Here is a 12143-nt window from a genome sequence, read left to right as displayed (position 1 = left end):
TGAGTTTTTTTATTATAGCTGCTCTGAACTCATTATCACTTAGTTTACCTAATTCCAAGTCCTCAGGACTTAATTCTGTGTTTTTATTGTTTTCCTTCTGGTCTGGGGCTTTTATAAATTGCTGGATGGTAGAGGAGCAGTTTTTTCTCATGGTGGTAGAATTCAGTTGCAGTTACAGCCTGTCGCCACTAGATGGGGGTCGAGAGTGGCGTGTTAGCTCTCCGCCTTGGGGCAAGATGGCTGCGCCCACTGGCTTTGCTGGGGGGAGGGGCTGTTACTCACACCCGGCGGTCTGGGTTCAGATCAGTTCTGTTCTCTGGTCTCCCGAGGCCCTTGATTTATGGGGTCCCCGCGGACGGAAGCTTTCCCCCCGTCAGCGGGTCTCCACTGAACCAGCGGCAGGAGTCCTGGATGATCCCCCGGTGGTGCGGCCCCTCCCCCGCTCCTTCCCGACCCGCGCCGCAGCCATCGCAGACTCTAGGGGAGGGAGCGATGTTCTCTCCTACCGTTCCAGCGCCTCCAAGGGTGTAAGCAAGGTTTATGATCTCCACCTTCTTGGTATTGTAGGTCTCGAACGAGCTGGCATTATGTTTATTCTCTGAAATTCAGTTCTTCCAATCTTTTGTTGTATTTTGGAGGGGAGAGAATCCCGGGTCAGCTCACCCCGCCATTTTGCTCCGCCCCCTTCCTTGGTCAGTTCTTAAACTGAAACTGACTGCTCTGTAATGAGAAAAGTCACCTTTGTCTATTTATTTATTTACCTTTTGGGAAACAATACTTGAGAATGTGTATTTTATATGGATAGTGTCTATAAAATTTACAACCGTCTTTCACATGAACAACAGTTTCTTGCAGAGCCATTTAATTTTTTTCCTGTTTCCGCAGAAAATTTGTGCCCCAGGCTCAGGACGTTTTTCTTTTTTCTTCCTTCATGACACTGTTTAGAATACTGAAGATGTTTGCGGTGATAAGAGGATTCCAACAAGGACTAGTCGTAGGCAATTTGGTTGAGGATGAGGCTGTGGGTGTGGCTTTTGTCCTTGACACGTGTCTCTGCTAAATGACTGACAGTAGCCTGTGGCTGTTCCGACTGTTCAGGAATATCCAGCCCTGAAATCTTTTAGACTCTTCTTTTTGATGTCCGGAGCAGCCACAGGAGATACAATACATACTTTCTAACATTCTTTCCCTTTCAGACTCATTTCTTGTCTCAAGTCATCTCTGTTATCTCCTTTCTCATCTCTGTTTCTTGTTCTCTGCCTTAACCATACTGGCTTCCTCGAAAGAAAAGAGTCTTTCCTTCTTGTTTTTCCTTTGTGATTCCACAAAGAGCAACTGCTATGAGATAACGTTTTCCAAGAATGACCTAATGATGATTCCATGGTGAAACCGGTTTGAGCAAAGTAGCTCCATCTACTTGTCTTCTCCATGCGAGCTTCAGTGGGTAGCTTCCTTAGGAAATCTCACATATTTTCCTGACATTTTTCTTTAACTCCTTTAGTGTTACCATGAATGTCTAAATAATATAAATAATTACAATTTATCTTTTTCTATAATTTTAACAGAAATTATCTAATTAGGGTAAACACATATGTAGATCGTCTTTATGCCGTGCACCTAAATTTTACATGGTGGCCACTAGCGTTGCTTGGGCTCCTGGAGGAGCGAAGAGTCATGCAGTGGTCTTTCTGGCTGCCCCTGCCTCAGAAACATCTATCCCCTCCAATTACTAGCCCTCATCTCCACACTCAAAGTGGGTCAGAAGCAGGAGGAGGGTGCAAGGTCTTTCCATTGCTTCATTCAGCATCACTCCCCCTGTGCCAGGTCCCAGGTGGCGTCCGCGCAGGCTGAAAATGACCGAGTGGTCCCCACCTGCGGGGAGCTCACAGTCTGGAGGGGAGATTGACAACAGCAAAGACATGAGAAAGAAAAGAGCAAGTTCTGTGGAGAACATAGCAGGGGGCTGTGAGGGAGGGCTGGGGGTCAACTGGGCAGGAGGGTCTGAAGGCCTCACTGGAGTGACATTTGCTGTGACCACAATGACAAGAGGGAGCCAGCCCTGCACGAGTCTGGAGCAGTGTGTCAGGGAGAAGGCACCACTGGTGCAGTCTTGCTGACAGAAGTAGGTTTGGCCAGGGGAGGTCAGAAATGTGGCAGTGTCGCTGGAGGCCACCTGGGAGGAAGGAACAGGAGATGGGGTGGCAGGTAGGGCCAGGGCCTGGGACCTGGTAGGCTGTTAGTTACCTTTTCCTCTCTGACTACGTTGCCCCTAAACCTACCATTTGAAAACAACAAATGTTTACTATCTCACCATTTGTGTGGATCAGCAATCAGGCACGTTTTTGCTGGGTTCCTCTGCCTCAATGTGTTTAACGGTGTGGGGCTGTGGCCTCAACTGAGGCTCGACAGGGGGATGATTGACTCCAAGTTCACTCTCAGCTTTCAGGATTCAGTTTGGACTGAGAGCCTGAGTTCCCTTCTGTCTGTTGGCCTGGGCACCCCCTTGCTTCTCTCCTCTAAGGGCCACATTAGGGCACACTGGGCAGTCCAAAACACCAGTGCTCGATTCCCCAGTTCCAGGGATACAATAGAGAGAGAGAGAGAGAGAGAGAGAGAGAGAGAGAGAAATGGAACCAAGAGAGGGAGGAAGAGAAAAGCGAGAGACTTTGTGTAATTAAAATTCAGACAAGACACCCCATCACTTTGGCTGTATGCTATTGGTCAGAAGACGGTTACTAACCACTGAGTGGATCCACAGGGAGGTGTATCCCATGGGTGAGATTTACTGGGTACCACTGTGGAGGTTGTCCACCCCATAGGCCAAGATGAGGCCCTTGGGTCTCATTCTAAATATAACACAAAACAATTGCATGCTTTTATGCCACAGGATGACAATACCTGAATTTCTATTCATTTCACCCCCGCTCATGATGCTGATCTGAAAATGCAGCCAAGTTGGAAGCGACTGCTCCCAGATCACAGTGCTGGGTTCTCCAACATCACAGTGCTGGGTTCTCCAACATCACAGTGCTGGAACCCAGGCCTGCTTTGAGTGGTGCTCCATGCTACATCTCACCCCTTCTCCTAATTCTTCCATCTCTAAGTTTGTGCCTTAGATACATGTGACACCAGCCCACAGAGGTTATGGATATTATCTCATATCTACCTGATGATGTCCCTAAGAAGTAGATTCTAGCCTGATCCCCATTGTGCAGGTTTGGAGACTGGAGAGGACCTGAGAGGCACAGTGACTTCCCCAGGACACAGAACTGGTAAGAAAAAGGAGGTCTGAATTCAGCTGTGTCTCTTCAAAGCTACGACCCTAGTTAGGTTTCCAGGGAGCCGTGGCTAGGGCTGTGCTGGCTCACTGTGTACCCTTCAGGAGATGACGTGGGGGACGAGGGTGAGCAATGGCAGTTCAGGGGGGCTTGGGTAAGTGATTGCACAAAGTGGCCCTGGTAATGACTCTTGAAAAAGTGACCTCACTTCCTTGGTTGTGGAGCTCAACAGGACTTAGGACTCTGCTACCAATCAGGCACCCACAGCCCCCTATCCAGCTCACTTGACTGGAGTGCTCAACAGACAAGGACGTTTTGTGGTTGGGTCCCAACTTTCAGGGATTCTGGACTCAGAAAGGCCCAGAAAGAGAATCTTTTTTGTCGTTGTAGATGTTAGCTTACCCGTCATCCCCAACACATCTGGCCATTTGGCAGGAGGCACCCAAAGGTAACACAGGGCAGCCCAGGGCAGGCCATGCAGACCAGGATGCAGCTGTGATCCCACCTGAGCAGCACACCCCTCGCCCTGATCGTGTGCGTGTGCGCGTGTGTGTTTGTGTGTGTGTGAGAGTGTGGAAGGAGGAAGGCAGGGATGAGGGGTGGATCTTTCCTGGGCAGGAGCTGGTTGTTAGGGCGGGAAGCCTGTTGGGCCTGTCATGCTCAGAACCCACGTCGTGGCTGGCAGCATGAGAAGGTGAGCTCCTCCACTCCTAGTTGCCGAGCCCTAGAGGTGTCATCTCCTTCCCTCCTGACTGGAGATCTCTGTGCCTGAACTGAGGAACAGACTTTCCCTTGGGAGCTGGTCCCAGTGGCAGTGTGCGGACAGCCCCTGATTCCTCCTGGCCTGGCTCTCGGGCACTGTCTTTGCAGAACTCCACTCAGGAGAGCCTCGAGGAGCTGGTGGGTGGGTTTAACTGCTCCAACTCTGTAGACAAGGGGCCGGTGCAGGAGGCCACATTCACCATCCAGCGCTGGTCCGAGGTGAGAGAGCAGCACAGGGTCTCCACATTCAGGACCTCGAGATGACTGGGTGGGACCAGCACCCAGACTCAAATCTGGGGACTCCCTGAGGCCCTGCCAGGGCTTTCCCACGTGAGCATCCCACAGACCTGATCCCAGAGAAATCTGGCCCTCCACACGGAGCTCACCTGCTACGTAATAGAGTAGAAATACACTCTTCGCACATTTGTTGGAATAGCAGAGAAAAATTTTATGTTGTCTTTGCATTTGGCTGCTATTTTCTTTTAACTCCCGCCCCAGGAATCCCGTGGAGGAGTCAGCTCCACTGTCCTTACAGACCTTCCCAGAGGCTTACAAATCATCACACCTGATAGGGCGGTTTGTACAAAAATGGGGGTGGGAGTAAGGTGTTGTGTACATTTCTCTGCAACTTGTCATCTCGCAGAACCCATCGAGTCATTGTAGGCCCACCAGGCCAGGAGCTGTGGCCTTACTCATCTTCATAGTATTCCATAAAGGAGGTCATTTGCCACAGCTCTTCAGCCTCTAGATGTGGCTGGACCTTGGCAGGATTCAATTCTGTTGCCATTTCAGCAGTGCGCAGGGAACACGTTAAGTGTGTCCTCACAGGCTGTGTTAGTGTGCTGGGTCTGCCATAACTTGGGGCGGCAGACTGGCCCCGGACCGGGCTCTGTCTTTGTAGCGCTCCACCTGGGACCTCTGTGAGGAGCTCGTGAGGGGTTCAAACTCTCCATCTCCCTAGACGAGGGGCAGGTGCCTCAGGCCCCCAACAACAGCCTTGCTGGTCTGCGGTAAGTGTGGGCACAGAGGGGTCTCCACACTCAGCACCCCAAGATGACAAGGTAGACCCAGACCCAGCCTGGAATCTGGCAACTGCCCTGGGGCCCTCCCAGGAATGTGCTTTCCGCAGAGCCTTCCCTTCCATGTCAGGAGCAGACGAAGCCTCAGGCTGTTTGGAGGGATGTCACGCAGCCCATGCCGTGTCCTGTTCCAGTTCTGACCTCGTGATCTTGAGCAGCCACCTGGAATCCCTACCCCTCTGTTTCCCAATATCTACAGCGGGGAAGTTTGTTGACGACTCGCGGGGACAACACTCTTAACACAGGCTGTTGATACAGGGAGGTGTTATTGTTTCCCAGCTGACAGAACATCTTGAAGGTGCCAGCTGTTTATTATTTCTCCCCAAATCAGACTTTTAAAGCCTAGAACGTTTTCCTGTGTGGGCACACATGTTCCTCCTCTTGCGTGAGTTCCTGAGGTGACGGGAGTTTCTGGGCTGAGCTCCAGACCCTGATCCCCCTGGGGGCTCCTGGTGATGCCGCGATGTGTCTCTCTTTGTCCACTTGGTGTGAAAAGGACTCAACCCTGTCCCTCCATTGGGCCTGATCATGCTGACCCCAAGGCAGGCACAATGGAGAAGGCGGCAGAGTCCCTGGCACCAGCCGCCCCAGGGGGAAACAGCTACGTTGCCACCTCCCTGTGCCCCCACCACACCTTCGACACCACCCAGCAGGTGTTGGGCCAGCTGTCCCACAGGTGAGAGCTGTCTCCTCCTCAGCACAGCTCTGGGTCTCCCACCTGCTACCTGTGTGTCTGGAGAATGTCAACACACCTCTCTGAGCTTCACTTTGCTCTTCTGAAAGCGGGGTGGTCAGAAGATGAACCTCATGGGGTTACTGGAGGAAATCATGGGATAAGCTGTGGCAGGTGCTTCCCTGGCGCCTGACTCTGCAGAAAGGACTGCTGGACATGCTGGACATTTTCATCTTTATTAATTCTCTCTCTCCCATGGAGAAGCTCTCTGCCTCACTCCGAACTGTCCCGTGGCTTTCCTGAGTTTGGAAAGCCTCATGGAAAGCAACCTCTTTTCCCATTTGTAAAGTAGTTTTGAGATTCCATCCAACTGGTCCTGGTCCTTGTCCTCGGGGTAGCCAAATTAGGGATTTCCGGGGGCGGGCAGAGGAGGCCTGGAGCCATGTCGACACCTGGGGAGGTTCCGGTTGAGTTCATTCTTCAACAGTCTCTATTAAACACCTACTTCATGCAGGCACTTTCCTGGATAATGTCATTTAGTAAATGGAGCAGACTCAATCCTTGGGCGTCAGATCCTGTCTTAGAGTGGGACAGTCACTCTAGACATCATAAGCAGCCATGTTCACAGCATATTGGATGTCACACCCCCATGGCCTCTTGTAGCTATGGATGCATCTTGCCATATTCCATCCAGGGTGACCAACAGGAGCTCCATCTAAGAACGTGAGTTGTCTTTGGGTGCAGAAGGCAGGCCTCCTGTCTCCACAGAAGAGCCTGGAGGCTCTGGGGGGTGTGGCTGGGGAAGGACTGACTGGCAGAACTCTGGATCTCACACAGGTTTGATTCCCATGAGAGGGCTGAGGTCTGGGGCCTTGCCCTTCATGAGGACATGAGTCAAAGAGACCTGTGGGTGGGGTCGCAGCCTCCCTGAGAAGCAGAGGGGAGGGGGACTGAGTGGGCCTTGAGAGACCCATCCTTTCCACAGTCCCATGTCACCCTGTGCCCTCTCCACATCCACCTGTCCTAACCACCACCACTGGGGCCCCAGATAGTAGGTGTGGCGAGCCGCCTGCTCACAAATCTGCCTCCAACCTAAGTCCTGATGCTCATGTGCATGGGGGATGGGGTCGGCTCTGGCCAGGCCCTGGGAGAAGAGTGTCAGTGGGCAGATGAGACTCCCACAGGCTCTCTGTTAGACCTGGTTGATGACCAGGCCTTCCACTGCACGGACAGCCACAGGGGGGTTGGGTGTGGGCTGGGCCATCCTGTGGGTCCTCGACCCAGATAAGGGAGCTGTGGGAGCACGGTGTGGAGGGAAAGGCCAGGCCTCAGACTCCACTTCACACGACTCTCCCCAGTGCCCTCTCTCTCATGCTGGGCACCGGGCCAGAAGAGAACTCTCAGACTTCCATGCAGCCCCTGCACTGTCCCTTTTTCAAGGTAAAGGGGCTGTACGTGCAGGTTACCTTACCTAGCTCTGTCCTGAATTGCTGTGACCCTGTGATCCTGGTCTAGTTGGAGCTTCTAGAGGCCACTGAGGCAGAGTCAGAGGGTAAGGGGGGCTGCAGGCTGTGAAGACTATCTGGGGTGGGTTCATGGGCTGGGTATTCCTGTAAGGGCAGTGGGATCTTTCCTGTTTGGGGTAAGGCAATGGAAAGTCAGTCATGTGGGTGAACCCTTCTCTTTAACCTGCTCCAGTGCCAGCTCCAGGTCTCCAGCCAGCTGCAGAACCACAACAGTGGCCAGTTGCGGAGGTAGAGCCAGCTCCAGATCCAGCTCCTGTAGCGCTGGAGCTAGCATCAACGCCATCAGCAGTGTTGGAGCTGGAGCAAGGACCAGCATCAGCTCCAGCGGGAGTGGCAGCTCCTGAGCTGGAGTCACCTGGACCACCAGGTCTAATGGGAATTCCATCACCAGCTCCAAAAATACAGCGGCTCGAAACCCAGAGCCTTCCTGCCCCAGGCCTGTGGCGGGTAAGAACCCGCTGAGCGAGGAGAAGCCTAACCTCCCGGCCTTCCCTCCTAAGCAGGTCGCAGAACAGCTAACTATCGTGGACGCGGGGAGCAGGTGGGCTCTCAGGGCAGGGTGGGGCAGGCCTTCCCCCTGCCATCAGCTGCCCCAGACCTGATCTGGACTCCTATGATCTGGGTCCACATCCCGGCTCCACCCCTTCCCTACCAAATGACCTGGGCAACTTCCTGAAGACCCACGCCTTTGCTGTCCACCTGTGGACAGTAGAAGAGGACACTAACAGGACCTGCTGCACAGGGTGGCTGTGCCAAGTAAATGGGGAAGAAGAGATGGGAAGCCGGACGGGGCCTAAGCAATTGGGTGGGGCAGCGTCCCGGGTCATCCTGTGCTGGGTGTCCTCAGTGGACAGAGAATACAACCCAGGGGCTCCCACGAGGCTCAGGCCACATCCTCAGCTTCCTCAGCTCCACCTCTAAACTGTGAGCCCTGCCTGGGATTTTAGGGGCGGCAGACACAGAGCTGGGGTGTGGCAGGGCCAAGTGACACTCCCCGTGTCCCAATAGCTCTTCAGGAAGTTGGTGCCCTCTCAGTGCCTGAGTCCACTTGGGGCAAGAGAAACAAGCATGGGAACGAGCACCGTCTGGGCGTCCATCAACCACTTCAAAGTGTGGTCAACTGTGTTATCACCACCTGCCTGGGGAACCCAAGTATGATGGCCTGGGACAGGGTTAAAGTCATGGAGCTCTGGATTCAGGTGGCCCAGGGATGCTGTGGGAGGCCAGTGCGCTCCCTCTCTGGGGCCTTGGGAGCTGCTGCTGCTCCTTTATCAGGTCTCAGGATTGAAGTGTGTGGTCTAAGGTCCTGCACAGTCCCTAGGCCCTTCCTGCCAGGGACATGCAGACCTGGAGTCCAGGTCCCAGCAGTAGGATGCGCACTTCCTACCTGGCTCCTTCCTTGGGTGGAGCTAAAATCCTGCTCTCTGTGAGTGTTCCTCTTTGGGTCCTAATGTGCCCTTGCGGGGCTCCCTGAGCACCTGTCTCATCCAGGACGGGAGATTTAACTTGAAGGGGACTGAAGCCAGAGCAAGCGAGGCCCCAGTGCCCCACCGACAGCTCATTCTCTTCCCTTCCCAGGAGTGTGACATCCTAACGAACTTCTCACTACACGCTGTTGTCTCTGCTCTGCAGAAAACCTCCTTAGACCGTCTGGAGAAAACGTGGGGGAGTTTCCTGGTCGGTGGGCCTCTGCACACGAGACCTGGTAGAGGAGGGACCTCCCATATGTCTGCCATTGCCCCTCAGTCACCTGGGAACGCCTGGGAGGTGGCAAACCCTGGGGACAGGGCCTGGGCAGGAGGGGGGCTCCCTAAGCCTCCTGGGGTCCTGAGTGCCCCAGTTCTGCTTCAGGAATCAGTTTCCTTGAATGGCAGGTGCTGCTGGGCTGAGCGAAATCGGAGATTTTCAAGTGCTGACTTGATAGCAACAGTTGAAGCTCACCCTGGTTACAACAGAGCTGCTCCATAGCAATGGGAACGGAGGCCCCAGGTGACCACAGGAGAGCCCCGTCCCCAGTCCCACGGAGACCTGAGTGCTCAGAGGAGCCCAGTGAGAGCACTCGTGCAGGCTGTTTGAATCCTGTGGAGTCTCAAATAAAAGGGGTTTGCACTCAAGCCCCCACAGGCATTAGTCCTCCATGTATCCTTCCTTCTTTCCCCTCCCCTCAGGGAGAGCTCCGAAAATTTAACAGCCTGTGCAGCAAAGACAAGTCTCTGAGCAGAAAACTGATGACCAAGGTAGAGTGGAGGCGGGAGGTCTGGAAAGAGAGGAGTGTGTGTGGGAGGGGGACAGGGCAGGGTGTGGTTTGATAGTTTCTCACTTAAACTTTCTCTGAAAAATCCCAGTGTGTCTTGTCCAGATTAGCAAGAGGAGGGATCTCTTTGGTCCACGGGCAGACGGGCTGCAGCCTGTGGGCAGGAGGCCCTGGTGACGGGACGTGGTGGTGCTGGCTGGGCTGGTCCAGGAGGGCTGCCGAGCTGGCACAATGAGCAGGTCTCTGGCTTCTGTGCAGGTCCATCCTGCCAGACTTAGCTTCTTGCAGGCTGTGGGGTGGGTGAGGTGGGTGAGGGTTCCTATCTTCCCTCCACCAGCCCAGAGTGTCCTCAGGAAGCCAGGCCCCCGCTGCTCCTGCTGTCTTCACCACGTCTCCAAGGGGGGTGCAGCCCGCCCGCCCCAGGGATGGGCACGGCAGGGATTCCCACGGGCCAGGTGGACGAACAGGCTGCTCAGTCTGGAGGCTGAATGTCTGGAGCAGAGTCAGATCCGGGTGCATTCTGGGACTCCCCACTGGGCCCCTAGAACAGTCCCTGCTACTCAGTCACAGGAGTCTCACCTGAGTGCCCAGCTGGCAATGACGTATGTCCCAGCTGGCTGAGGAGAAGTGTCTGGCCACCTGAAGGATTCTTAGTGGGTCCTTCCTGAGCAGACGTTGGAAGCTTCATGTAAGCGAGGCAGCAAAGTGTCCTGTCACCCCCTTCCCTGTTGATCAGAGGTGGCACCTTGGCGTCCATGTCCTGAGTGGATGAAGAAAGAGTTCTGTTCAGGGGAATGTCCTGAGGGGCTCCTTAGCGAAGTGAAGGCTTTGGCCTGGCCTCAGTTCCAGCCTGGGGGCCAGACTCTCCAGGGCCTGGGCCAGGCAGGAGCCACTCACCCAGGCTCCCAGGACACCCCGCCCTCTCCATCCACGTCTCGGCCGAGGACACACCTGAGAGCTGAGGGCACAGGGCTCCGGTCAGGGGTGGGGATGGGGGTTAGGTGAGCACATGGGAACAGGGCCTCTGGCTGGGAGGGGCAAGTGGCCTCTCCTCTGTGGCCCGGAGCAGCTCGCTGCCCCTGTTGGGCCTCTGTCTCCTCATCGGGGAGATGCAGGCATGATGGTCCTGTGGCGCAGGCCTCAAGGGGGGTGATGGGCTAAAAGCGGGGAAAGGAGCATGTGGAGCTTTCTGCCCTGCTCCCCCTGGAGGGGTGAGGGGAGGGCAGTGATGATGGTCATGGCAGGAGTCCTCAGAGACCCTGTGAGGGAGGGGGAGGACTCACCCTTTCCAGACGAGGAAACAGGCTCAGGGAGGCCAGGCCAGGCCACACTCAGAGTGACAGTTGGAGCTGGGCTTGTTCTAGAATCCTAGCACACTGGAGGTTGGAGTAGCCTTGGTGGCAGTTGGCTGGGGTCAGATGTCCAAGGTCAAAGGCCGGTGGTGCTGGGGAGAAGTGGGGGGAGGGGAGCATGGCCTCACTGACTTGTCCTCCACCCTGGCAGGAGGGGCCCTCCACGTTTGCCACCCTGCAGTACACCCCCAGAGAGTCCAGAGCAGCAGGTGAGGGTACCTGGGGAAGGAGCTCTGCCCACCCAGCCGGAGGCCTCAGACTCAGAGAGCAGGGCCCTGGCTGCTGCAGCCCTGCCTCCTGGAGCCACAGTGCCTGAGTCCCAGTAGAGGTGACAGGAGGAGGGTCTGGAGAGCTGGTGCAGGATGGATTTGCGGTGGGGAGGGCCAGGGACCACGTTCCCTGTCACTTGTGGGAATCTGGCCCTGGGAGGTGATAGGAGGAGTGCGGGGTTCTTGGGGTGTGAAGGGAGGGAGTTGAGGGGAGGCTGCTAAGTGTCCTCGGGGGCTCCTTGTGGGAGCTCAGGGGTGGGCCAGGACGCCGAGGGGAGGACTTTTCAGCTACGTCAACTGTGAAAAACGAGGCACCACTCATCTAGGTGATTAGATATAGTCCAAAGCCACATTTATTAAGACTGTGTTGTACTTACTGAAGACAGGACACGCATCAAAAGAAAAGAACAGACCCTCAGAAACAGACTTATCTCTAATGGGAATGATATTAAGGTGGTATCAAAAATCAGTGAGTAAAAACTATTTAGTAGATGATGTTGAAAACACTCGCTTGTCTGTGGGGACAGATAAACCCGAATCCTTACCTCACACCCAACGCTCAGGAGGGCTAGATGGATCAGAGGCTTAACTGTGGAGGGTGAAGGATGAAACTAAGACCACGCAGGACAGAATGCCTGAAACCTGGAGTGAGAAAGAATGTCTTAAATGAGAAGAAAATAGCGCAAACCATAGGTGAAAAATAGATTTAATGATATCAAAATTAAGTATTTCTGTTCAATGGCACAACAATTTTAAAAGAGGGATGGACTATTGGGGGAAGATATTTACAATACCTAAAGCAGATTCTGTATGAGAGACCCACTCGCTCCACTATGGTGGTCGCAATGCTGGGTCCAGGGGACCCAGGAAACCCCCCAGGCCCCACACTAAGCGGGGTACCCAGCAGCCCTTCCACCTGGGAAGGAGGAATCTGACCCCAGCCCGACCCC

The 12143-nt window shown here is 54.5% G+C and overlaps 1 long non-coding RNA gene across 1 annotated transcript; it reads right to left on the bottom strand.

The window, feature by feature from the left end:
* Positions 1 to 10194: 10194 nt before the first annotated feature.
* Positions 10195 to 11917, bottom strand: LOC106846848 (uncharacterized). Its single transcript, XR_001401998.3, has 3 exons — positions 11739 to 11917; positions 10856 to 11016; positions 10195 to 10332 (listed from the first exon to the last, which is right to left on the bottom strand). It is a non-coding gene; the product is annotated as an uncharacterized lncRNA (long non-coding RNA).
* Between the last annotated feature and the right edge of the window lie 226 nt (positions 11918 to 12143).

This window comes from Equus asinus, chromosome 30 (genome assembly GCF_041296235.1).
Source record: "Equus asinus isolate D_3611 breed Donkey chromosome 30, EquAss-T2T_v2, whole genome shotgun sequence".
Lineage (NCBI taxonomy): Eukaryota > Metazoa > Chordata > Mammalia > Perissodactyla > Equidae > Equus > Equus asinus.
Note: the sequence above shows the minus strand (reverse complement) of the source record. Positions and strands in the feature narration are given on the sequence as shown.